The 25,009-nt window shown below is 34.4% G+C and overlaps 1 protein-coding gene across 10 annotated transcripts in view; it reads left to right on the plus strand.

The window, feature by feature from the left end:
* Nucleotides 1-3,225: 3,225 nt before the first annotated feature.
* The window catches only part of Drgx (Dorsal root ganglia homeobox), a 251,495-nt gene continuing 229,711 nt past the window's right edge, over nucleotides 3,226-25,009 (plus strand). Inside the window, exons 1-3 of one of the 10 annotated variants that reach the window (XM_067768580.1) lie at nucleotides 3,226-3,715; nucleotides 8,800-8,834; nucleotides 9,007-10,460. The gene's annotated coding sequence lies outside the window, so the exon portion shown is untranslated. Of the gene's footprint in view, nucleotides 3,716-8,799; nucleotides 8,835-8,923; nucleotides 10,461-25,009 lie in introns of all 10 variants that reach the window. The other 9 variants (XM_067768576.1, XM_067768578.1, XM_067768577.1 and 6 more) reach the window with 9 other exon arrangements.

Genomic DNA, 25,009 nt, shown 5'->3' on the forward strand with positions numbered 1-25,009 from the left:
GTAAGGGATGAAGTCACAAAATATATACCACACATATAAATTGTATTGTACATAGTTTATTTAAGAAATTTTTGGAAGTAAATAATATTTGCATACATTAGTATTACATATAAATACATATACATATATCGATTAAGTACATTGTACAAGTCTTTACATTTCATTACTAGTTTGATTGAAAAATATGAGTAATGCTTGATTGCTTAAACATTGATTGCTTTAATTTAAAATGTTCATTTTCAAAGTGACTCTCGATATTTTTAATGTGCTGAAAAGCTACATAGTCATTTTGTGCAAATTGTTTCAAGCGCGTAACAAGTCTTAAACCCTCATCATATGATGCTATAGGCTCAATTATTTCTTCTGAAAATTCATCGCGTTATATAATCTATCGATTCTGGGCTTTCATTCTTCGATTGAGTACTGCAGCCATTCTCTCATTACTTCTCGAGTCATCCATGCTTTTTATTAGACTTCCAATCCACTGGCAGTTTACCTATAACCAAAAGAAGCTCCTTATCTTCAGCCATGTTAGCACAGAACAAAATTGTGAGTCTTTCCTTTGATAGTTTACCGCCCACGCATTTTTCGGATTTAAGAACGAGGGTTTCGTAAGGTAAGGCACGAAAGAAAAGTCCACTTCCGTCTGCGTTGTAAATGTCTTGAAGCTTGTAACTGGTCAACAGAGATGACAGTTTTGTCCTAAACTGTTCGACACCATCCTGGTTTACATCTGAAACTTCACCAGATACGCATTTGAAAGCTACATTTTTATTATCACTATATTTTACCTTTTTGCAACTCCACGTACTGATAATTTATCTTTTTCGAAAACATTAATAATTTCCATTTTTCTTTAATAGAAAATAACTTCTTTTTCGGCGCCATATTATTACGAACTTTGAACGCAACCATTCGCATGAAACTGACTTAACAAACTGTATGGAAAACTATCCTTAATTTGAAACACACGGCTTGAATATGTGCATACATGTTAAAAGGGGAATCACCTATTTCATTTTTATAATGAACAACAAAGCTTGCTTGTGATATTTTTGAATTTTGTCCGTTTATGAGAAATTTTTTATGAAAATGGTTTGAAATACTTTGCCTACGTCCGGTTATTAGAGTGTCCATTTATTAGGATGATATTTGTATAAAAAAATTAATGAAAAACCTGTGTGCCCAAAATTTGTCCGGTTATTGGAGCTGTCCGGTTATAAGGACTGTCCGTAATGGGGGATTTCACTGTATAGCTATACAATCTGTCATGAAAATAAATAAGAATATCTAAAAAAATATATAAAATAACAGTTGAAAAAGATTATCCAAAGCATTTTTACCTAGAAAAAAAGGGAATAGTACAAACGAAGTAAAAGAAAAAACTAAAATAAAGCTAACTATTTCTATAACTTCTATAACTATAACTATACAACGAAAAAAGCAAACTGTTTGTACAAAAAATATTGTTTGAAACGTGTAAAATGTAATGAAACATAATAAAAGAGAGAAAGAGTGGAGGTATAAAAAAAGAGTTTTTGAAAAAACCTACTATTATTTTTGAAACTAAAAATTTGCATAAGAAAATAAATAAAAGAAATTCTCTCAAAAGCATAGTTCTTGGCAATTGTCTAAATTTTTTCTTTCTTCTATTCTATTTTAAAAACTGTTTTTCAATTAGGAAAAAATTCATCATAACCATAATAATGATACAAAAATTATTGTCAGGCCTTGAGTTCGATTAGAACTCGCGATCTTACAAATCAGTAGGCCGATATAACAGCAACAATTGTTCAATTATTTTATTTATAAAGAAAAAAAATAAACAAATAAATATTGAAAAAATAAAACCGCAGAAAAAACAAAAAGTAACAGAAAAAACCAATAAAAAATAAAAAAAAAACAATATAAAAAAAACCCGGTTAAAAAACATTTTTTAAGTGTAATATGTATTAAAAGTAACAAAGCGGAGTAATATGAAATATTTGAGAAATAAGGAACAGTCAAGAAAAATTGGAGCCTAAAAATACTAAATCAAATATCAATTTGTCAATGCTATTTAAAAAAGTAAATTTTTGAGGAGTAAATAGAATAAAGAAATTTATATTTTTTTTAAGAAACAAAAGGCAAAAGAAAAAAAAAAGTTAAACTATTTATTCATAAAAAAAAATAAAAAAAAAAATAAAAATAAAGAAGGGATAGTTATTTCCTAATATTTCTTTTTTTATTTTCTTTTTTGAGTCGAACAAGTCCGGTGGAAGTTTATGGGATCCTGGTGATACCCACAACATTTTCATGACAAATCATGAATTTTCCGGCCTTTTTACAAAAAGTCCTATAATCAAGGAACGACCCATCCAAATGAAACGATTTTTTACCAATAGATTCCCCTAAATTACTGGATTTGAAACCAATGTATATGGTCATTTGAAAGTTTTTTTTAGTATGTAATACCACGCTGCATATAAAAAAAGAGTGACATAACATCACATTGCGCCATAATCTCGAGTTTAGAGTTTCTCAGTAATGTAAAACTCCAAAATGGGCAATTAACTCGAGTTTATTGAGCAATGTGAATGTCACATTATCGTCAATCGAATAGCCTTTCTTTGTACATATTACATGCAAAGCCCAAGAACAATCTACAAGAGATCCGTCCCTGAAGTCTTAATGAGATTTAGCAACTGATTGTATGAAGGAAATGTAGTGAAGCCGAGAGTTGAGCAAGACGGTAAGTAGGTTTGGCAAAATTAAATTGATTTCTTATGAAACAAACAACAAAAATACAAAAAAAAAGTTATAAGTAATAACGCATCCACGGAGAGTCTGCACAGACGCATTGTGTTACAATTCAAAAATAGCGGGAAATTTTCAGTGGCACTAAGGGGAAATGTGTGCAATAAGGACAGCCCCATGAGCGCACAAATAAACGTAGACAAACAAACAAAACACACAAAGCACAAAAAATACTAAACTCACCCCATAAGCATGGCCAGCAATAACAAAAATCCACCACCACCATTATCATTATAAAGGCAATCAAAGTCTATAGCAGCAGCAGAAGCCTACATTAAGGCGCCGCACTGCCTCCCAACCCCTTTTTCTTGCTCTGAAACTTATTAATATTGTTGTGGTTGTTGTTGTTTCTGCTACAGCTGTGTCTTGTGTGGCACGTTCGATCATCAGTCGTTTTCCTACAGCCAGCAAAGCTAACAGTCAGCCAACAGCAGCAATATCGTCGCTGTCAGTTACAAAAGTTGTCACAGTGCCTGCCGTCGCGCGTCGTCATCATTAGCCACACAAGAGCAGCCAGCCGCCAGCCTCCAACCAAGATTTGGTCGCACAACATAATCAATTCAAATTAGAGTAACAGCAATGAAACATATTAGATCATTCGCTAGCGAACTGTTTATGTGTAAGCACGCATATGTACCGTTATACGGTTAAATTTGTTTGAAAAAAAAAGTAATAACAATAATAATAATTTGTTTGCGTTTGTGGCAAGTGTGGCAGTTGAATCATCGTTGTTCTTTTGTAAACGCTCGCGTTAAAAATTTTCGGTGCGGAAAACTAGCAAAAATAGTAATATTCAAAATCAAATTTAAAAACACTGCAAAGGTTAAACAAAAAACTTGAAAGTTAAAAAAACCATGAAACATTGACAGTGTGTGGTGTTAAAAATTTGGAAATTCTCCTGCAATATGAAGTTTTAACAGTAAAAAATAAATAATAGTTTAAAAAACTAAAAAACACACTTTTATAGCTAACCGAACTAAAAAATAGAAAATAATTTTCAATTAAAAAGAGTTTATATAACAGTAGTAGAAGGTCAAACAATCATTTATAGTTAATCACCTCAAAATAAAATTATAATAAAATTTAAGTTATTAACAGAATAATTTAATTCAGATTAAAAAGCGTGGGGTGCATTTGACTACATTTCATATCTTCCCTCTCAGATAGTTGCCAATAGAATGATTGTAACATTCAATATCAAGCACCCCACGCTTTTTACTGTGAATTAAATTATTTTGTTAATAACTTGAATTTTATTATAATTTTATTTTGAGGTGATTAACTATGAATGATGGTTTGACCTTCTACTACTGTTATATAAACTCTTTTTAATTGAAAATTATTTTCTATTTTTTAGTTCGGTTAGCTATAAAAGCGTGTTTTTTAGTTTTTTAAAACTATTATTTATTTTTAGTTTTTTAGTTCAAGTAATTTTAAAAGTTTTAGTCGAGAGTGATGAAACCTCGAAACGCCAGCGGTCCGTACCATCACATTAATGCATTGTAATCGAGCCTTGATACGAGTGCAAAGTTTCAATCAAACTTATAGCCATTCAAAGTCGTAATAAGGCCAATTGACCTTATGTCCGTCAACCTTATGTCAGCCCACCATTACATTAATGCATTGTCATCGAGCCTTGATACGTGTGTAAAGTTTCAATCAAACTTATGGCCATTTACCAAAGTGGTAAAAACGCCAATTGACCTTATGGCCGTTGACCTTATGTCACCACACCATCACATTAATGCATTGTCATTGAGCCTTGATACGTGTGCAAAGTTTCAATCAAACTTATGGCCATTCAAAGTGGTAATAAGGCCAATTGGCCTTATGGCCGTTGACCTTATGTCACCGTACCATCACATTAATGCATTGTCATCGAGCCTTGATACGTGTGCAAAGTTTCAATCAAACTTATGGCCATTCAAAGTGGTAATAAGGCCCATTGACCTTATGGCCGTTGACCTTATGTCACCGCACCACCACATTAATGCATTGTCATCGAGCCTTGATACGTGTGCAAAGTTTCAATCAAACTTATGGCCATTTAAAGTGGTAATAAGGCCAATTGACCTTATGTCCGTCAACCTTATGTCAGCCCACCATTACATTAATGCATTGTCATCGAGCCTTGATACGTGTGCAAAGTTTCAATCAAACTTATGGCCATTCAAAGTGATAATAAGGCCAATTGACCTTATGGCCGTTGACCTTATGTCACCGTACCATCACATTAATGCATTGTCATCGATCCTAGATACGTGTGCAAAGTTTCAATCAAAATTATGGCCATTCAAAGTGGTAAAAACGCCAATTGACCTAATGGCCGTTGACCTTATGTCACCACACCATCACATTAATGCATTGTCATTGAGCCTTGATACGTGTGCAAAGTTTCAATCAAACTTATGGCCATTCAAAGTGGTAATAAGGCCAATTGACCTTATGGCCGTTGACCTTATGTCACCGTACCATCACATTAATGCATTGTCATCGAGCCTTGATACGTGTGCAAAGTTTCAATCAAACTTATGGCCATTCAAAGTGGTAATAAGGCCCATTGACCTTATGGCCGTTGACCTTATGTCACCGCACCACCACATTAATGCATTGCCATCGGTCCTTGATACGTATGCAAAGTTTCAAATTAATCAGACTTCTAGAAACCGGTGAAAATTAAGCTCAAAAATTCCGTTACATACAGGTCAAGCTAATAAAAGCGTGTTAATAAAAAAAACCATTACGCTACTTCTAGGTCTACAAGAAATCTGCTGATTTCCAGATATGGCAATGATCCAAAGATTCTGAGATGTGAAAAATACAACTAAGTATTTGATCTGGAAGGTTTTGATACGAAACCCAATACCAATATTTCCACTGAGCTAGAGCTTTAATCAGAAATTTGTTCGTGGTAATCTAACAAAATTTCGGATTTTTGAGATATGACGACGTTCGAAAGTTTTGAGACACCAAAAATGCAATTGAGTATGTATATGATTTTGAATACAAATACGAATTTGAACCCTTAAGTATATATCCTTTGATCCAGAGCTTTAATTTGGAAAGAGAAATTTGTTTTTGGTAACCTGGAAAGACTTCGCGTTTTTGAGATATGGCGAAATTTCAGGTAACTGAGATATGAAAAAAGAGAAAAGGTTTCAGTCAGCTGCACTTTGGTATGAATTCAATTGTTTGGAGCTTCGTTCTCTATTGCGAACGATAGCTTCGTAATAGAGAATGACGCCCTTAGACTTCTCATGATGAATCGAATAGTAGTATTAGGATAAGAAGGTATACAAGTTTTCGAGTTATGACAAAATTTCAGTTTTTGATATGAAGGACAACTTTTAAATCTGAGCTCTAATATGAAAGACAAGAAAGCATACAAGTTTTCGAGATGTGACAAAATTTCAGGTTTTTGAGACAGGCGACAACCAACATATGCTGTGCATTTCAATATAACTCGTACACAAAAACTCCACCTCACCCAGAACGTTATATTTGCAGTAAAGAAAGTGAAAATTTTTCTAGATCACGCAAAATTTCAAGTTTTGAGCTATGAAAAAAGAGAAACCAATTTTTAAGTAAAAATACCGAATTCAAATATTGAAACTTCAGGAATGGGATAGTAGAATTAGAATAAGAAAATAGGAAAGTTTCGAAATATGTCTAAATTTCAGCGTTTTTTGCATTTCAGTACTATGAAAATATATAATCTTAAATGTTTCAGGAATGCTATGAAAATATACATATAATCTTAAATATTTTGATAATTATTCCAATATTGAAAAGCCCAATTCTCTATTGCGAAACGAATGCTCGTTTCGTCTCTGAAGCGAATCATTTGTCTATTTATGTATATTCTTAAAAACGATCACAACAGCAGAACAGTTGGTTCTTACATGACAAAAACGTAGAAAAGTTGTAGTCTCCATTTCGAAAATTAAACAAAACGAAGAAGGGATTTGACATTTTAAAACAAAAATACAAAAATTTATTGATTTCTATACAAAATATTTACTTTTGAATGAATTAACAACGCACAAATTATGGCGCCACCATCATTTCAATGAATATACATGCTCCTGTTCTTAATTTGGTACTTTTCAAACTTATTTTTTTTTGTATTTAAATGGAAATGTCGAAACGGATTCTTATAAGTTTTTAAATAAGTGACATATGGCAAAATTTTAAAAATTCTTTCGGCCTCTCCCTGATATAACATTAGAAACGTAAGAGCCGAACGAAAAATATATAGAATACGAAATGGTTAAGAGACGAATCGTTCGGCCCAGCTTTCGTTCGCAATAGAGCATGATGCCCTAGGTTTCCTGGAAGCCTGTATATCAATATAAAAGCTTCCTTTTATATTCTAAAATCAGAAATAAAACATGTAGAACTTTTGCGAGATATGAAGGAATTACATATTTTTCGTAAGTAAAAAAATAAAGTTATACTTTGATATGAATTCAAATATGTTGCGATGAATTTTCATATTCAATATGACAAAGCTTAACTTTTTGAGATAAATTCGATATGTAATTCAATAGGAAAATGTCGTCCGTTTCAGAATATAAAATCACTTGGTAAGAAATAGACAATTATTCGAGCTTTGACAAAATTTCAGGTTATTGAGTTACGGAACAGGAAGAAAATTTGTATGGCATGTTTTCAGATTTTTTTGCTATATGGGAAAATATAACGAATATCTATTTGAAGTGTTTTAACATTCCATTGTTAGCATCTTCAATATAAAAGTACCTTTTATCCAGATTTTAAATTCAGAAGTAAAGTAGCCTTTCGAGGAATACCAAAATTTCGAGTTGTTAGGTTTCCGATGAATCGAATATCAATCAGACTATATTAAAGTAGAAAGTTTTTCGAGATATATAAAAACGTAAAATTTTTGGGGTGTTAGAAAGAATACACCATTTCAGGCTGAACTGTTTTAATATAAATGCCGTCTGAGCTATGATACGAATATACGCTGACAATTTTCAATATTCACACTACGTTTGAGTTGGAATATTGACTCGGAGGGTGAGGTAGAAGACAATTTTTGACATATTGTTGAATTATTTGATATAAATGTCAACCTGCAAATAACGTCGGGGCTATATTACGAAATTAATAGTTCCGAGAGTAGAGAATTTTGCGAAATATGGCAGAATGTCAGGTTTTTGAACTGAGCTGAAAGATTTCAAAATAATTTCCATGAAATAAAGACATTTCGTTTTCACCATTTTCAAATAGACGTGCCTGCTGTATAAACAGAAATATTTGGGCCCCACCAAGAAACGTTGCAGTATAAGCACTTTGAATTTTTGAACATCAGGGAGCTTTATGCGTGGAATGATGTCATAGAACAGATTTCTTGTCGACTAGTTAAGTGGACTCAAGTTCAAAAGTATTGAGTTAACAAAAACAATTGTATTGAGTTATAAAAAAATTTTGTCTATTCACGTAGGCGTGCTCATCAGGTTCTATATTTTTTAAACTCTTACAACAACAAAATACACTTGACAGAAATAGTTTCTAAACAGATAAATTGATAATCATGGTGATGTGAGTAGACCTATAACAAAGATATTTTCAAAGTTATCGATAATCTGTGAAGTGAGAAACCTTTAAAATGACATGAAAAATAAAATTAGTTTATGAAGTGAAAATATGCAAACCAAGAAATCGAAAAAAACATAAACATTTCTTACTAGTTTCACATAAATATGTTAATGGAAAATTTGACACAATTGAAATATATAAAAATAAGAGCGAAATACCCACTTTGAATTTGCTTAAAAAAGCTCATTAAACTTTTTGTCTTTTATTATGTGGATATTATGCACATTTTGCTTTGTTGCATTGTTTTTCTTAAAAATTCTCTGTGTATGATTGTTGTTGTGTAATTTTGTTTACTTATACGGTTCCCTAAAATTTGTTTATACTTGCGGTACTCTAATTGTTTACTTTCCTTTTTCCACCTTCTTCCTATTATTTTGTTAGAACACCTGATTAGTCGATCAGGCATTTCCATGCAAGTAAGTCGATCTAGTGTTATAAATGTATGTATGTGATATAAATTATATATTTCTGTTTATTTTCTTTTCATGTTGTGTTTTTAAAAAAGTCTTGAAAATGACTTCAGATTGAAGCCGAAATATCGACCAAATAAATGTATGAATACTAACATAGTGTTTTATTCAAAGCAAGGCCTCGAGCTTACAAAATCCTACACTTTTTGTCTTTGAACAAACTTAAAAAAAAAAGAATCGGTTTTATAAAAAAAGTTGTACATAAATGAAAAAATTACATAACTAAAATAAACATAATGACAAAGTGAATAATAACTCAGAATAAAAAGACGACCAGTCATTATAGCATTCATAATATTTAAAGCACAAAAAGTTATAAAAATAAAACATTTTGAAATGGGTAGACTAGAACTTTTTTTGAACTAAATATGTGCATAACCTGAAATACATAAAATTTCCAAAAAAAAATACCAACAGAGTTTTATTTAAAAAACTCGTTAAGTTTTTGTCTTTCGAAGAACTAATAAAAATAAAAGAAAAAAGAAAAATTGTGTGTATAAATAAAATAAATACTTACATACAAATTTCAAAGTGAAATATTTCGCTTTTTCACACTAGCTACGCTCTGTACCACAGTAAAAAGTTCGGAAAATTTACTGGCAGTCACTTGAACACCACAACTTCTAATAAAAACATCAAATTCTTCAACGCCAAAGAAATTCCTCAACAGTTTGAAGTGTTTCAATCTAAACGGATTCTTCCACACACAAAAACTTAACACACCTGAACTCACATGCATACTCACAAAAGAAAAAAAAACTAAATTTCACATGTAAGCACAAGTTTGAAAACTCCAATTGCTGTTGTTGTAGTACGCGCGCGCATCAAAGTTGAAAAGTGCAATTTAAGTGTACTTCATAACTTTTCCACCAAACCACCGCAGCACTTTTTTCGTCGTTTTCTTCAATATTTAAACTCGAAACAAAAACTGAATTACACGTGTGTGTGTGTGATTATCTTCATCAAAGCACATAGATAGGTATTGTTGTATTTGTACTCTTTTTTGCAATTGATATTTTGTGTTGTTTTTGTTGTTTGTAGCACTCACCTGCCTAATCTAACTCCATCGCCGCCTCCGTTGTTTGAAGCGACTCCTCGCTCTCGCCGATTTTGTGGATAATTAAGCGCGTAATTGTGTGGCACGAAAACTTTTTTGTTGTTGTTAAAGGACGTGATTTTCGCAGTCGGTGTGATAACTTTAAGCAAAACAGAAAAACAAACATTAAAAGAGTTGCTTGTGTGAAAAATTCATTGTTTGCTGGAAAGTTGCATGCATATCACATACGAGCTTAAAACAACAAAAGTTTTAAGTGATGAAATTAAATTGAATTATAATTAAGTGAGAACAGAGCTTGCAAATTTTTAATACTCGTAATTATACAAAATTCAAACTCAAACGAAAGCAATCATATTTGATAGTGTTAACAAAAATTATAAATTATTTAAAATATCAGACGTCATTTCGCTTATTGTGTAATATCAAACCTTTTTTCGCGCATCACATACGGACGGGTTTCCCCATAGGAAACCCGCCAGATAATAGCAGTCAAAATTTTCACAGACGGAAATAAGGTAAATTTATAAAAATTGTTTTGTAAAGTATTCACTCATTTAACAATCAAGGCGAATCTATAAAAGGTGATGGCAAAGCGAATTCAACCAATTCGCCGTGCAGCAGAATGTCAAGTCCAAAGAAGTTTGCATTGATTTCGATTAACTGACATATTGTTGCACCAAGGTATTGTATGAACAAGTAAGGACGGGACTGTCGTCGGCTGTGCCGAAGTCTTCATACCTTTCATGAATGGGGCTGAACAATAAAGTTATCCTATTCATAATATATAAATAATCGGCTGTATGAGATATGAAATATATAATGAACAGATGTACATACATAAATAAGCGATTTTTAAGATAATTATTAAAAAAAAACAAGTAAGGAAGGCTAAGTTCGGTTGTAACCGAACATTACATACTCAGCTGAAAGTTTTGGGGACAAAATAAGGAAAATCACCATGTAGGAAAATGAACCTAGGGTAACCCTGGAATGTGTTTGTATGACTTGGGTATCAAATGGAAGGCATTAAAGAGTATTTTAAAAGGGAGTGGGCCATAGTTCTATAGGTGGATGGCAATTCGGGTAATCGCCATAAAGGTGAACCAGGGGTGACTCCGTGCGCGCTTTTTTCATATTTTGTATAGAATTATGGCATTTTTTTAATTTTTCGTAATTTTCGATATTGAAAAAGTGGGCGTGGTCATAGTGGGATTTCAGACATTTTTCATAGCAAGATAAAGTGTGTACAGATAAGTACGTGAACTAAGTTTAGTAAAGATATATCGATTTTTGCTCAAGTTATCGTGTTAACGGCCGAGCGGAAGAACAGACTGTCGACTGTGTATAAAAATTGGGCGTGGCTCCAACCGATTTCGCCCATTTTCACAGAAAACAGTTATCGTTATAGAGTCTATGCCTCTACCAAATTTCACAAGGATTGGTTAATTTTTGTTCGACTTATGGCGTTAAAAGTATCCTAGACAAATCAAATGAAAAAGGGCGGAGCCACGCCCATTTTGAAATTTTCTTTTATTTTTGTATTTTGTTGCACTATATCATTACTGCATTTGAATGTTGACATAATTTACTTATATATTGTAAAGATATTAAATTTTTTGTTAAAATTTTACTTTAAAAAAATTTTTTTTTTAAAGTGGGCGTGTTCGTCATCCGATTTTGCTAACTTTTATTTAGCACAGCCAAATTTCATCATGATATCTTCAACGACTGCCAAATTACGGCTTGCAAACTTTCAAATTACCTTCTTTCCAAAGTGGGCGGTGCCACGCCCGTTGTCCAAAATTTTACTAATTTTCTATTCTACGTCATAAGGTCTAACCACCTACCAAGTTTCATCGCTTTATCCGCCTTTGGTAATGAATTATCGCATTTTTGTGTTTTTCGAAATATTCGATATCGAAAAAGTGGGCGTGGTTGTATTCCGATTTCGTTCATTTTTAATAGCGATATGAGATGAGTGCCCAGGAACCTACATACCAAATTTCATCAGGTTACCTCAAAATTTACTCAAGTTATCGTGTTTACGGGCAGACGGACGGACGGACGGACATGGCTAAATAAATTTCTTTTTTTGCCCAAATCATTTTGATATATAGAAGTCTATATCTATCTCGATTAGTTTATGCCGTTACGGATTGCTGATATGCGAACAAAATTAATATACTCTGTGAGCTCTGCTCAGCTGAGTATAACAAGTAAAGGTGTCTAAGTTCGGGTGTAACCGAACATTATATACTCAGCGTGAACTTTAATTGTACATTTCATTTCAGATAAATTACTTTTCTACATAACACGTGGCACCGCCCGTTAAAAAAATGTCTTCCCATTTCCTCTTACAGTAAAACTTGATAATTCTAGTCTACGACCCTTTTAAACTTGTTTTATACCTAAGTTGCCATGATCTTTAATCGATCCCGTCCATTTTTACTAGAAATATTTTCTGCTGTAAGGAAAATATGTGTACACAATTTCCTTACGATATGTTAATTTTTCTTCGAGTTATAGCTCCCGAAACATAAAAATTGCTCAGTCAAAAAAGGGGCGGCGCCACGCCCATTTTTTTAAATTTGAAGTTGTTCCTATTTATTGTTATAAATCCACTTGGAAAATGGAATACCATTGATATAAAGCTTTTTTTTGCAAATATGTATGGCTTATTTGATTCGTCCACGACCCTTTTAAAAATCTTTTATATAAAAGTGGGCGTGGTCCTTCACCGATTTCGTTAATTTTTCTTCAAAGCATTCCTTATATTAAAGGCAACCTCTCTGCCGAATTTTGTTACGATAGGTTTAACGGTTTTTGATTTATGATTAATAATATTTGTAAAATTGATTTTATCACAAGTGGGCGGTGCCACTCCCATTTTAAGACGTTTTTCAAAATTTTTATCAAGAGTCTCAATATCAGTCCACATGTAAAATTCCAACATTCTAGGTGTATATACTAAATAATCAGGTTTTTTGTGTTTTCCAAAATGTTATATATATAAAAAGTGGGCGTGGTTATCATCCGATTTCGCTAATTTTCAATACCAATCTATTCTGGGTCCAGATAAGCTAGTGTACCAAATTTGGTAAAGATATCTCAATATTTACTCAAGTTATCGTGCTAACCGGCGGACGGAGGGACGGACGGATGGACGGACGGACATGGCTCAATCAAATTTTTTTTCGATACTGATAATTTTGATATATGGAAGTCTATATCCATCTGGATTCCTTCATGCCTGTACAACCAACCGTTATCCAATCAAAGTTAATATACTCTGTGTGCAAAACACGCTGAGTATAAAAAGTGGGCGTGGTTATCATCCGATTTCGCTCATTTTCAATATGAATCTATTCTGGGTCCAGATAAGCTTGTGTACCAAATTTGGTGAAGATATCTCAATATTTATTCAAGTTATCGTGTTAACGGCCAGACGGACGGACGGACGGCGGACAGGGCTCAATCAAATTTTTTTTTCGATACTGATGATTTTTACCTGATTGATTCTTTTATACCTGTACAACCAACCGTTATCCAATCAAAGTGCAAAGCACGCTGAGTATAAACAAAAATAGGCTGGTCTTTGTGTGAGGATGCAAAGTTTCACGTTTTTTGTGGTCTGCATGAAATAGCTATGACCACGATTCAGTTATCTCAACAATATATGACGTAAAGGTAAATATTTGATGAAATTTGTATCTTCTAGCCGTTAAAAAGGCGGCAGAAATTACAGTTTATATGGGGTATATAATAAATATACCACCAATCTCTTTGACTTTTTCAGACAAAATTATATGCTATATACGTAAGCATTTGGTGAAATTTGAAGGTTCTAGTAGTTAAAATGAGGCAGGAATTACGAAAAGTTTCTTATCTGAACAATCGCTTGTAAGGGATATGTACTATGTATACTAGACTGGGTTGCTAATGTCCGCCCCTAAATTTAAAGATTATGTTGAGAGGGTTTCGGAAAATTTTTTTTTATTTTTTTGATCCTTCGAAATACAGCGGAAAGGGTTTTTTCGTTGTAACTTGGTTATTTGACGTCCGATTTTTAAAATTGATATGTCATTATTTTGGCCTTGAGAAGCTTCACATTTCCATTTTCGTTTTCACATGATTAGATCAGCTAACACAATTTTAACCCCCCTAATATATGTTTTTACCAAACGAAAGTACTTAAAAATTCGAGAAAATGTTGCTTTGAAACCATATTAATAAAACAATAAACAAAAAAGTTATAGCACTTTCAATATTTATGCAACTGTTATTTTACCTGATTCTTATACTGTTTTCACACAGAAACTTAATGATCTCATTTCACCTGCTAATGAAATCATAAATTTTTTGCTTTCACACAGAAGTAACTGCTCGATTAGTATGAAGGATGAGACAGACAATTATGGCGGAACGATACAAGGTGGGAGCATGGTGACATACCTACAAACAAAAAAAATTCCATGTACTTGTAAATTCGATGGACAAATGTCAAAATAGTACTGCGCCGGTAGTTGATGTATCAAATCAAATAAAAAAGGTTATAATCAGCTGTTCGATGCAGCCACCTTGTATCGTTCCGCCATGCAGACAATTACATTTACTTTGACAAATGACATTTTTAAGCACTGAACACACCTAAAACTAAGAAACGGAAACGGAAGCGGAACGCTGCCAACAGAGTTGCATTGTGCTTTTGACTTCATTAGGCATTCGATTAGCTACTAATCAAATAATAATAGATTCGAATTTTGTAGGGAAGATTGAGCTCAATAAGTAGAAAACTGCCTTTATTATTCAATAAGCCGTCTGTGTGAACACACTATTATTATACTTAGACCTGAAACTCATGATATTTTTGGAGGAAAATTTGCAGGGTTTGCATTGAAAAGTTAATAAAGATATGCCAAATATCATGAAAAGGGGAAGTCAAAGTAAATAAGTGAGTCAAACCTGTGGTTTCGTTTATATAACAATAACACTATGCGACAAAATCAACTTTTTTTCTGGGTATTGGACAAAACCCACTTTTTCGTAGAGATTGAGGCTTAAGTTAACAAAGTACTATCTCCGTTTTTAGCCTCCGAAGAATAGATATCGGCTTACGAAGTTAAAAGTTCGTAATTCTACATTTCAAAATTTTATTTTATTTTTTTGTTAACGCGTTCAGCAAATTGCAAAAGTAAAAATGTGGGCGTGGTGCGCTCTTTTCCCTTATTTGAAGGGCTGAATTCTTTTTTTGAGAAATTTATTATAACAGCTGTTATACGAGGTGAAAAGTCAGACTCTGACTTCTGACTTTTGACCTTTACTTTTTCAATTTGCTGAGCGCGTTAACAAAAAAATAAAATAAAATTTCGAAATGTAGAATTTCGAACTTCGAACTTCGTTAGCTGATATCAATTCTTCAGAGGCTAAGTTCGAAAAACGGAGATAGTACTTTGTTTACTTAAGCCTCAATCTCTACGAAAAAGTGGGTTTTGTCCAATACCCAGAAAAAAAGTTGATTTTGTCGCATAGTGTTATTGTTATAAAAACGAAACCACAGGTTTGACTCACTTATTTACTTTGACTTCCCCTATTCATGATATTTCAGTTTTCAGACTAATTTGACTCTCCACTACGTTAGGGTAGTAGCACACACGGTTATTAGTTCGACTGTCTTGGGACAACTTTTGCTTCACCACTTTGAGTGTTCTTGCGAAGGACAAAGCCTCACCTGGTTAATATATGTGCCTACGTATTCACATTTGTAAAAGGAGCCGTAACGTGTAGGTGATATTTAAGCTTTTATTATATAACTTTTCTTTTAGTATTTTGTTTTAATAACTTGGTGAATTGGGTGTTGCAAAGTCCGCGTTAAGCTGACATCGAAAGCGCCTGTTTTTTTAAATAACTTTTGAATGGCTAGAAAGAATTAATTTTCGCAATTAGTTTCTTATAACTGGCAGTGATGCGCATCCGTTGATACCACTTTCGACCATATCCGACCAATTTTCGGCAGTCTAAACGAGAAGAAATTATAGTAACGCGCCGCCGCGCCGATATTTTTGACATTCGGCGGCGGCGTGCGAAAAACGACCAAAATCGGCGGCGGCGTTTATCGGCGGCGTATATCTCTAATTGGCATAACGGGTGCAATGAGAATGCCTTCACCTAATGCACTTAGTGCTTTAGTGGAAATACCTCCCTTTCCGTGGATGCTACCACACTATTCTTACTATTTTTTAGGCAAAAATCCATGCAATAGAAGTTTGCGGCAGGCTTGTACACGGGGTTTACCCGCATTATGACAGACAGCCAGACAGCCAGGCAGCCTTACGTCCCTTGCAGTCTTACACAATTACTTTAAAGCTAGTGGATGAATGCATTGGAATCTTTAATGATCTGGGAGCCAGAAACAACGTTTTGTTAAGATGGGTTCTCCGGCATAAGGGACATGGAGGTAATGAATAGCATTATATGGCTCAGATCCCTTCTGTGTACTCAAAAAGGCACAGCCAAGTAACAGGGAAACAGGCGTGCAAAGTCAAGGGAATTCGGTCTCTTGCTTGTCACAGCATACCCAATTTCATTGAGAAACTGACCCTGAGGGGCAGGTGAAAGGTTGGTCACATCCCATAATTGTGGCAACCGGAGAAACCGAAGAAAGATGGTGAAAAACGGTGAAAGATGGTGAAAGATGAAACGTATGTCTATCGTCAGCCGAAAAACAATCGATAATTGTACGAGTGGGCCGGTGCTCATCTCGTCTTTTGAGATGTTTGAGTCTGCTTTAGACTGCGTAGCGAATAGGAGGCGTTCGCGGAATGGATGGCCACATCCAAAAATGTGGCAAGATTTGATGTTGTGAAATCACTGCAGTGTGGCCGACTGCTATGCGAAGATGTTGCTGGGGCAGGTACTCGGTACTTACAGGTCTGTGAGCGGAAAAGGTTGGACACATCCCTTTAATTGTGGTAGGAGTGTAATTTAGAGTGAAACATGGAGCATAATTATTGCGTAATTAAGTGAAAATTGGAGTGAAATAATAGTAGCAAAAATGGAAGCCAAAATGTATATATATATATATGGGGCGCAATGTTTGTCAACGAGTGTGGTCTTAAGCGATGTCGAGAGACATCGCTGAGGCGGGCACTCGGCACTCACAGGTCTGTGTGCGGAAAAGGTTGGTCACATCCCTTGATTTTAATTGTGATGGAGTTTAATACGGAGCATAATTGGTGCCAAGCTCACTCTGTTTGTCAACGTAGTGCGGCCTTTAAGCGATATCTAAGCAAAACCAGATCCGTCGTCAACAATGTTTTACATTGTTGTAACACTGCAGGACAGGAAAGGTTGGTCACATTCCTAAATTGCGACAAAACACAATATCTCAATCTGACTAACTTGTTAATCGGATATCGAGATATCAAAATCAATAAACGAGGGATACTGAGGCAAGCACGGAACTCGTGGTGGAGTTGCCGTGCAACCGGGTGCCATTACCCGAAAATGGAAGAGGAGGGTGGATAGTCCTCCTCGGCCAAACCAAGGCTGGTGGACTTGAACACCCAGCTCACCGATTGGTACCAACTTGTTGGGCCGAAGATCAACGGACATTGATCTGTGTTTGACACCGGAGGTAGGTCTACGGAGACAGGTACTCCAGTTAAGCATTTATCGACTACTTGACAAATGAAATTTTTCTCAAACGTTTTTTATGTGGGCTTTTCATGTAGATATTAAGCTTATAATAATCTTAGTCTTTAATACAGTTAATGAACCCTACAACAACAATATTTCCCCCAACTTTTTGAATATTGGAGATATCAAATTACGATTGCAAACATTTGACGCGAATAGTCTCTTATGCTTAGTTTTAGATTTTCTTAAAGAAACCCCACTGTTTTGGGAACCAGATATTATATCACTAGCAAGTTCTTCAAATCCGATCTTTATGTTTTGATTCGTATTTTTGAAAACAAATAATTTTACTATAATTTTTCAATCCAACCAACCTTGATATCTTATTCTTCTTGTAGCGGTGCTTCGCTCCATCCAAAAGGTGCGATCATTAGGATTGAGAGATAGAGGAGAGATAGATGATTGGGAGATAGAGATATGGGTGTTAGAGGCGTTAATTACATGCAAACACTGCATATGTCGGGGTTGATTCTGGGGTCTAGTTCTGTAACTTTGAAAGGAGATGCATTTGCAATCTGTACAAAAATATATATTTTTTTAATTTGAAAGAATTTTTTTGTCGAATCGAGTTACTCCGCATTGAGAGATCAGCGCACTTCTTGATCTACTTTGTGTTGCAGACATATAAGGCCTTTAGTGCGGCCTTGGTGACCCTTCATTAAGTACAGAGGCTAATAATGCGATAACCTAAATACCGAGAAAAAGAAGTGTGGCTATATCGATTGTTTTAGTGCACTACAAAGTGGTGTTGCAATGGAGCTGGGGAATTGTATGTTAACAAAATGGGCCTAGGAAAAAATTTAAGCAACGCAATGTAAATTTGAATAGAAATTAAGAATATAATTATATATTTTCATGTTAAGGTATATTTTATTTTGTACTGGCAAATGAACAACAGCGCCACAAATCTCATTTCCATAATCGAAACATTCATGAATAAGACCAGCAAGTAACTTCTGCCAAATTCGATTCAAATCTTTTTTAAAATGTTTATTTAATGTTACAATAAAACGACCTCCCGATTTATTATTGGGATCATCCCACAGTGGACTGATGCCACTCCTAAAAAATGAATAGCTGCTGCCGAGTTTGATGGACGCAGGTGGTTTCACGCATTTGTTCATTCTTTCAAAATCTTCAATCGTTGAGATGTCATGTTCCTTCGCTTCGATGGGTTTTAAACTATTATATTCTCTGTAACGTAAAATCCAGTTATTCTGTAATGGTTGCTTGATGATATGTTGGACGTTTGCTTCATTTTTATGCTTTTGATTCTCCTTAATTGTTTTTGAGCTATCAGCAGCTGACCCTTGCGTGGACTTACCAATCAAATTGGTTTGTAATATCATGATCGTGATGAGGTAAAGAATCGATTGCACGAAAAGTTAATTGGTGTAAGTAATGTGGAACCATGATTCAATCACAAGAGGTTTGCTCGACAGACACATTTTTTGACAATTGCAGCCATTTTGCTCCCAAATCGAATTGACATCCGTTAACTGTGTTATTTCTTTGCGATTTTTTGAAAAATATTAGTAGTAGAAATAGGAAGCAATCAGTTTACAAATACCCGATAAGTGCTGAACTGCATAATTCCTTAGAACATTTATTTTAATTTTATGATGAATTTATTAACTATGCCTTGATCTATTAGTGCGGCTAACATAGGTTTTATGAAAAGTACGGAAACCAAGGAATTTATGAAAAGTACGGACACCAAGGAATCGTGCACTTTCGCAAACCTATGAACATACGAAACCTAAACTAATTCAAAATTTATCGTTCAACGTCAAAAACTCGACTAGTAAATCGAGTCACGTAAAAATGACATTAGTAAATAATGGAGATGCCATAACGAAATGTACTCATTGGGAATGTTAACTTATTCAGGTAAAAGTCTAGAACAGGAGTCTACTGCTAATACGCGTCCAAAAATATCGAGAGAGGTGACCTCGACAACAATAATCCTAAGGCGGAAGAGAAAAATTGTATCTCTGTCCGGAGATATTTGCAGTTGAATTTGGCAATTTTCATGTGGTTGTTGTAATGTTTTTGTGCACTGAAAAAGATTTTGTTACAAAGGGATTTTGCACGCATTTAATTTTGATCCCACCTCATTGTTGGACTGGCCAGGGTAATTTTTTATAAGCTCGGCTGAAGGCTGCCAACGCAACCAGGGGTCATTTTTCGGTTTTTCGTTAATATCTTTTAAACGAGCTAAAATGTTGATTTCCGCCTTCGAATTATTGTTATCGAGGTCAATACGCGTCTTTTGACACTTCTCTCGATATTTTTGGGCGCGTATTAAAAGTGGACCTTCTGTTCTATTAATTCCGTATGTTCAGAACATTCGTCTCCATTTTAGAATTTGGAGAATCGGTTTATATTTGGAATATTATGCATATTCGGACCTCGTGAGGTAGTATCAAATGAACGTATTCCGAATATTCTAAATTAACAGTTTATCCGGAACGCTTCCATGAATACTTAACGGAAAAGAGCTTTCCGAAATTTCAGAATAAAAAGGTGACTACTCCCTGTGTAGCAGGATCGAACAAAAGCTTAACTCTTCTGTCAAAGTCAAGGTAGTTATAAAGTTTCAAGACAAAAAGCCATTTTCTTTTATTTTTGTTTTTGTCTGTTCATTGCGGCTGCTGAGTAGCGTATCACCCAATGTCGCAGGCCATTTTTTAAGGATTTTTCACTAGGTGGCCAAAAGAAAAATATCTCCTCGACATGACTGACCATACCGGTCAGCTTTTGAATATTGCCATTTTTGGTCAAAAAAAAAAAAACATGCTGTGGCAACCGTGGTTGTGACTCACTCATACCAAAACATTTGCAATAAAACAAGTAATCCCAGGAATAGTTATTTTTCATATCCAACTTATTACATACTTGGCCAAAATTTTTTTATTATATGCTGACAAAAAACCCTCGAGCACGTGCAGAATTTGTAGAATTTATATATGTCACGGAAGTCGTGAGTACCTATGTTCTTTTCCATATAAATCCTCATTGATAGTATATTTGATGAACTATCATTAGAGTTGGGATTCTACCGGGTATTTACCATTTTTATGGGTAAATACGGGAAAATACCAGGAATATTCCTTTTTTGTATCTTTTTTTGCGTATTTAAAAATCGTTTGAATCGAGGCTGCTTGGAATTACAATTCAGCAATTAAATTTATACGCCATTTGAAATTAAAAAAATTTCGTTTTTATTTTAAACAAACAACCCAGCAAACACTCGGAGTCAACAATTAGTCTGAAAGGAGTCCAAACTTTGGATCGTTTGCACTCGTTATGAACTCATTTAGGAACCTGAAGCGAATGCTATATGCTTATATTTTGCCTCTAACATAAGTCTTATACAGACCTTCTTCCGATATCATATATGAGCCTTATTGGCGTCATATACTGCTAATTTTGAGCCTTTTAATGACACTACTTCAGGGCTTTTAGGAAGAATTTTTGACATATATCCGAAGCGGAAAACATAGGGGAGAATGTGATAAAACTCACATGAGGATAAGATAGAAATGAAATAAGTATTAGTTGAGTTAATTATTTATTTAGAATAAATTGTCGCAGAAAAATTTCAGAGTTTTTTTCCGGAGCTGCCTAGTTTACTAATTCTAATATTTTTCGTTTGTTTATAATTTCATCAAATCGGAGTCATAAAAGACTCTAAGCTGATAGCATTTTTGAAGCTTTTGAACCATATTAAACTCCAGAACTGTAAGAGAATATTTATAAGGGACACATATTTACCCAAACAAACAGGCTCACGGCGCTCATAATTTAAGAATCCGAAACGAATCCAAAATAAGTGGGCAATATAGGAATCAGAAAAGCGTCGAAACGCGTAGGAGGGTAAAAGAAAATTTAATTTTTGCCTTTTATTTAACGGCCTAAAAGCTCCTAATCTTGCATGCAAAAATTATCATTTATCAACTATTTATGTTCGTCACAGCGAGTTTGGAACAAATTTTGAAACTTTGTTACGATCACTGTTCATTTTAATACAAAATGAATTACATTTGTACATTATTTTTACCCTTCCTATTCTTTTATTGTATAATAGGCCGGGTCGATTTATGGGGAGGCAAAAAAATCGCCCATTGATCTGTGAAAATCATATTCTAGGGATCAAAATAAGAAACTTTGCCGAAGGAACCATACCTCTAAAACGAATTCTGATGCCCCCCCCCCTTTGGGTCGAACTTGCAAATTTTGAAAAATCCCACTTTGAAATGCCTATGTTTTTTTTTCTTTTTGGAGTTTATTTTTCTCTTTAGAAATTTATTTAGTCAGAACATATGTAAATGAAAAAATGAATTTAACTTAGTAATAGAAAAGAAATTAAAAAATTATTAGAAATTAGCGTTTTTACAACCCCCTTTTAAAAGCAAGGCATCACTGTGATGCATTTGCATGTCGTAAACATAGTTGTGTGGGTTTTTTATTCAACCATTTTAAAAAATGAAGGTATCACTGTGACACAATTGCAGATCGTAAAATTACTTGTGTTGTTGTTTTTAAGCCACCACAAGACACAGCAGGTAGAATTAAAATTGCCCCTACACAAAAGTTCGACCCAAAGGGACATCAGAATTCGTTTTAGAGGTATGGTTCCTTCGGCAAAGTTCCTTATTTTGATCCCTAGAATACGATTTTCACAGAGCAATGAGCGATTTTTAAATCGACCCGCCCTATTGTATAAGCATCTTTTTTAGGCTCAAATGATTTACGTTAATAGGCTCATATAGGACGGCCATTGCAAGAAGGAAATACATTGGTTTCGGCCTCCCAAATGAGCACATACCGGCTGTAAAGGCTCCAATTTAGATATTTTTCCGACTCTTTTTCGACTCAAAATGTTTACTGGGTAAACTTAAATATTTGCAACGGCATGCATTATTGGCTAAATATTTTTGAAAAACGCTGAATTACAGATTAAAACTAATTCAACCGATAGCATAATGGATAACTACCCACCAATATAGGACAAATTGGATACATTTTGGAATTAATTTGTGTGTTGGTTTCCCATATTTTCCAAAAGATTATTTTTATCCTTAAAAATAAATAAATAAATGTACCTAAGGCGCGATAACCTCCGAAGAGATCTAAGGCCGAGCTTCTCTTCCAATTTGCGTCGTGCTCCTCTTGATTTTCCCTACAAATTGGCCGGACGGGACCTACATGATTTTATGCCGACTCCGAACGGCATCTGCAAGGCAGATGAGTTTTCACTGAGAGCTTTTCATGGCAGAAATACACCCGGAGCGCTTGCCAAACACTGCCGAGGGGCGACCCCGCTTAGAGAAAATTTCTTCTAATTGAAAAACCTTATTTCTAAAATGTTTGATGTTGCTTTGCCCGGGGTTTGAACCCAGGGCATCCGGTGTGGTAGGCGGAGCACGCTACCATCACACCACGGTGGCCGTCGTGGGTATTTATTTTGGGTAAATATTTGGGACTTTACCCATTTTTACCATGTATAACCAATTTACCGTGTATTTACCATTTGGGTATTTACCCCTTTCCCATCTCTAACTATCATTCATTCGTTGATAAATTTCTTCGATTAGTACCAAAAACTTCATTAGAATTAGCAAGTTATATATTTTTTGACATTTTGGGGAAATCATGTATGTTCAGAAAATTTCTGACATTATTTCAGTTAGGTGTTGTTCACGCATTTTCGAAATTTAGTTGTGGCCAGATTATGATTACTACGTGGCCACGGCGGACTACTACGTGGCCATTTGGCCACGTTCGTATTACTTAAAAAATGCCCTGCAATGTCGGCTGCCTGTTCAAAATCATACTATCTCAAAATACTTTTCAAAATTTTCCCAATTCAGGATTTGTGACAAAACCGCCCTATATTAGAGTTAGATTGAAGAACGACTCATCTCAGAATACTTTCCATTAACTACCTCTTATGACAAAAGGCATTGAACTTACGCTCATGTAGGGAGTTTTGGAAACAAATTTTGAGATAGTGCATTTTTGAATAAAATTTTAACGTACGGCATTCTTCAAACAATTTCTGAAAGAAGGACCAAACCAACATAACACGAAATATTTAGACGAAAATGAATTATTTCGCCAAAAACTTTTGGCATTTACAAATTTATTATCACTATTAATATACTACCAAAGATACTTGTCTACTACAATTTCACTGAAGGGGATTGAATTATTCCCCTTTTTCCTTACTTCGTAAAAGCAACCCGTCCAGATTTTTCAATTTGGGAGTGTCAAAGATCAGTCATCATTGAAGAACAAACCTCTAGTAATTGAATAATGATGTGGAACTACCTCCGTTCTTGTATCACGGGAAATTATATAGAGTTAGAGAATAAAAAAAGTAAACACAAGTTCTGAACGAAATTAAACAGCTTACATGAGATATCAGAATACAAACATTTGGAAAAACTGCTTTGTACAGTTTTAAAATCGAATTGCTCCTGCATTCTTAAGAAGGCTGTGCAATCACGGCACATGTTAGCACTATCTCGCTGTCGAATCAACTTCAATTATTTCGTAGATTTGCTTTATAGTACAATTTTGTACACTTCCCCACGCTACGCGCTGAAAATACCTTAAGACCACGCCCCAATATGCAATACATCCAAAATCATTAATATAGGCGTTCACATGTGTCCCATTTCCTAGAAACTAGATTATTAGTTGTCAAATTTTCAACGGTCAAATTAACTGCCGATTAAAAGTTAAGTACGAATATGAAGATAATCTCGTTATGCATAAACTAGGTCTGAGGCTCCTTTGAAATTATTGACTTCTTATTGTATTAAACTTCATATTGTGCAAACTCTTTTGACTTGTATAGCTCAGAATAAGCATATTTTGAGTTACATCATTTTTAATACAAACACTTTATTGAATAAAATGAACGTGAATTATTTCAATTACGTTTGTACTGTGATAAGCATCTCGGCGCACAACACTCATCCTTTTTTTTCGTCTTGTTGGCTCTGGTCTGGCGTTGTTCGCACTGGTGTTTGCAGCACCGACGGCTACTCCACGCATCCTTCAACGTTGAAGTGTTTTCTTTCATGCCTTTCCTGTGAAATTGCACACGATTTAATAATACAGTACTCAGCATTTAAATTAAATCAGATGTAAAATAAAAAATTCACAAAAAAATAGAGGAATACAGCAAAATTAAAAAGCAAAATTTGATTTCCTGCAATGACTTTTTGTGTATATAACATATTATTTTATTTTATTTTTTTTTAGTCTTTGCGGATGTTAGTACATTGGTACAAACGTTTGTGTGTATTCGAACTCCTTCGAAAACTTAATTTTTTCATATTCGAATCTTTATTTT

The sequence above is a fragment of the Eurosta solidaginis genome, chromosome 2, assembly GCF_040869045.1.
Source record: "Eurosta solidaginis isolate ZX-2024a chromosome 2, ASM4086904v1, whole genome shotgun sequence".
Classification (NCBI taxonomy): Eukaryota; Metazoa; Arthropoda; class Insecta; order Diptera; family Tephritidae; genus Eurosta; species Eurosta solidaginis.